Source organism: Chrysochloris asiatica, unplaced genomic scaffold (genome assembly GCF_000296735.1).
Source record: "Chrysochloris asiatica unplaced genomic scaffold, ChrAsi1.0 scaffold00149, whole genome shotgun sequence".
NCBI classification, from domain to species: domain Eukaryota; kingdom Metazoa; phylum Chordata; class Mammalia; order Afrosoricida; family Chrysochloridae; genus Chrysochloris; species Chrysochloris asiatica.
Window position 1 is genome coordinate 5,881,961 of NW_006408667.1, and position 3,887 is coordinate 5,885,847.

The following is a 3,887-nucleotide window of genomic DNA, read 5'->3' on the forward strand; positions in this document are numbered from 1 at the left end:
CACAGCTTGAGGAATGCTGAGCATGTTCTTCCGCTTTCATTTTCTAACTCTATGTCTTCTCATATTTTGTTGTAATGTTCTGCATTGTCTTCTCAATCTGCCATTTGAAATTTTCTGTTCAGCTCTTTTACCTCCTCATTTCTTCCATTTGTTTTAGCATTTCTATGCTGGACAGCAAATTTCAGAGTCTCATCTGACATCTATTTGGTCATCTATTTTCTTCTTTCTTGTCTTCTTAATGATCTTTTGCTTTCTTCCTGTATGATGTTCTTGATGTCATCCCACAACACTTCTAGTCTTCAGTCTTTAGTGTCTAATGTATCAAATCTGTTCTTCAGATGGTCTCTAAATCCATGTAGGATATGGCTATCCTGGGCTTGGTATAATTTTCTTCAACTTCAGCTTAAACTTGCTTCTAAGCAATTTATGGTCTGTTTAACAGTCTGCCCCTGGCCTTGGTCTGATGATATGGACCTTTAATACTACCTATTCTACAGACATAGTCAATTTGATATCTGTGTATTACATATGGTGAGCTCTATGTATATAGTCGTCTTTTATGTTGTTTAAAAGAGGATATTTGCAATGAAGAATTCTTTGATCTTGCAAAATTCTGTCATGCGATCTCCAGCATCATTTCTACCACCAAGGCCATACTTTCCAACTACTTATCATTCCTCTTTGTTTCCAACCTTTGTATCCCATCACCAGTAAATATCAATACATCTGGATTGCATGGTCGATCAATTTCAGACTGAAGAAGTTGGTAGAAGTCTTCAGTTCATCTTCACTGATTTTTGTGGTTGGTGCATAAATTTGAATAATTGTTGTATTAACTGGTCTTCCTTGTAGGCATATGGATATTATCTTATCACACTCAGTATTGTGCTTCAAGACCTATCTTAATATACTCTTTTTGATGATGAATTCAACACCACTGGTTTAACTACAAAGAACTGGAGGTTGGAGCATGAACCAGATGCAAGGTCCTGACTTAGCAAAGAGCAAACAAGTTTTGCCTGAGTGTTCAATATATTGGCAGCAGGTCATACCCCAGAAGAAACTTCCTTTCAGTTGATTGTCTGCTCATAGCATACCTCATCACAGAATTAATAACATTATAATATATCTCTTTCTGGGGATTATCTACATCGTAACTGCCAGACATAAATCCCCTTTTTCTTCTTTTATGGTTCAAAATACACTAACTTTTCAAGGGTATAAATGAACTGAAGATTTTACTATGTGAAAATACAAGTATGATTAAAAATATGCTGGGCTTAATCTGTTTACAAAGGAACCCTTTCCTAGGATTTTAGTTGTTGTTGTTAAGTGCCATCGAGTCAGTCTCGGCCCACAGGGACAATACACTGAGGTAAGTGATGATACCAGTCATTTAAAGAACTAAGGATCATGGAAATTTATCCATGTCAATGTAGTCTTTTAAAAAGTATTAACAGCAGAAAAATGAGTACCATAAGCACTGGACTGCTAACCACAAGGTTGGCAGTTCAAGTCCACCAGCTACTCCTTGGAAACCCTATACAGGGTTGCTATGAGTGGGAACTGACTCAATGGCACTTAACAATAACAACAATGTTCATATCGATGCATATTTTAAATTTCATTTTATAGTTGCTCTGTGTCTCTACTCATCTTACTTGACAAAGGTATATTTTAGAATTATCTGTAAAAATGTTTGTTATATGTTTTTCACAAATGATTTTGTATTATAAAAGTAATATACATGAATGATATGAGATGCTAAAACATTTAATGATACACCAGGATATAAGGTTAAGTGGAAAATAATTCTTAATCCCACTGGCTCTCCAATTACATTCCCTCGAGGTAACGATTTCTTTTTGAAATACAAACAAAAATACATACCCGTTGCCTTCAAGTCAATTCCAACTCATAGCAAGCCTATCTTGTTGTTAAGTGCCATTGAGTTGGTTCTGACTGATAGAAACCCTGTATAGGGTTTCCAAGGTGTGGCTGGTAGGTTTGAACTGCTGACCTTGAAGTTCAAACCAATCTTGCAGTCCAGTACATTATCCGGCAGCACCACCACAGGACTCCAGCAATCCTATGTTGTTGTAAGTGCCGTTAAGTCATTTCTGACTTGTAGCATCCCTGGAGAGGATTTCTGAGGAGCGGCTGCTGATTTTGAACTGCTGGGCTTGTGGTTCAAACCCACCTTATGGCCGAGTTTTTGTCCTACAGCACCACAGCAGGACTCCAATAAGACAGAGAAAAACTGCCTCATACTGTTGTTGTTGTTAAGTGTTATTTAGTCAGTTTCGATCCATAGTGATCATACTAACCACTGCTCTAATTGTCGTATAGATTTTAAGACTTCACATATTTCAAATATTTTTAATAGACACAATAGGATTTAATTTCTCATCTCTAACTCATCTAAATCAGCACTAAGGTAACTTCACATAGGTAAGTGCATAGTCATATAGCTTTGTTTATGGGAGAAATGATCCCTCCTTTCTTTCTCTGTATTGCTTTCTCTTTGTCTCTCTGTCTCTCTCCCTGTCTCTCTCCCTGTCTCTCTCTCTATATATATAATATATATATATATATATATATATATATATATATAATGAAGTTATAGAAATAATAGCAGGCATTATTAAAGCTAGATGATAAGAATCGTATAGAGCATTGATACATTTCTTAATCAATATGTTTACCACTCCAAGTGAACATACCATATATAAATATATTGTTGTGTGTCATCATGTCAATACTGACTTCTAGTGACTATATAGGCTAGAATAGAGCTTTCCCTTAAGGATGCAATCTTTATGAAAGCATATTGCCACCTCTTTCTCTCTCTCACATAAGATATGAGCACAGTTCAAAAAGTTGGTGGAAAGTTCTGTTGTTTTTTGTTGTTTTTTTTAATGTTTTATTGTGTATTGTGTGATAGTCTACATGGGGGAACATTAGTTTTACATTCCTTCCATCATACATCTTCTCATTGCCATAGTTACCATCCAGTCCATGCATCATCACCCAACCAAAGGGTATACCCTGCAATCCCGCCCACCCTCTCCTCACGGTCCTCAGCTCACAGCCCCTCTCCCTCTCTGGATCCCTAGTCCCCAGCCACTCCATCTCTTCACGTCATCCTCTATCTTCATGTCATCCTCTCTGTCTCAGTCTCAGGCCTCACTGCTCCTCTGGGTGGGGTCCCGTTCTCCGCTCTTCTCCATTGCTGGTCCCAGGGCCCTCCACTCCTAGACTGAAAGGTTAATCACTCCCCTCCTTGATATAAAATGTCCACATTTACATTTCCAGTCCTCACCATCAGTCCTGGTAACAATTATTCACCCTTGCATCCCAAGGGACCCATCTGCATTTCTTTTCATCTGCCCTTCCCAGACAGGTCAGATACTACTCACTGGACACTACCATCCTCCCCACCCTGTGGAACTAGGTTCCCTCTTGAAAGCTTATGAGCCAGTCACTTCTTACCTTTGTATCCCTTCTCCTATTTTTGGTTAGTAAATGTTCAAGATGTCCATCCCTATCTACTCTTTTTGTGGAGGGGGTGGGAATAATTCTTGGAGCAGGGATTTGTTTCCTCTTTTGAGCTACTGCATTTATAGGTGGATGTCCAGTTTATCAAATTGTATCAGATAACGCTTTTTTCCTCTTCTTTCTTCTTCGAGTTGAGCTCTGTTCGTCCCATCATTGGAGCCATGGCAAATGGGTATCATCCGCAGGTGTGGGTGTTCCTGTGTCTGTCTGCCCTCTTCTTATCAGTTGGTCGCTTCGGTCTCCACTCTAGTCCTCTGTGGATGTGTCACTGACTCTGAGCCCATGAGTCCCCAGGTCTTGCCTCACTGCTGGTCGACCAGGTCTCCACC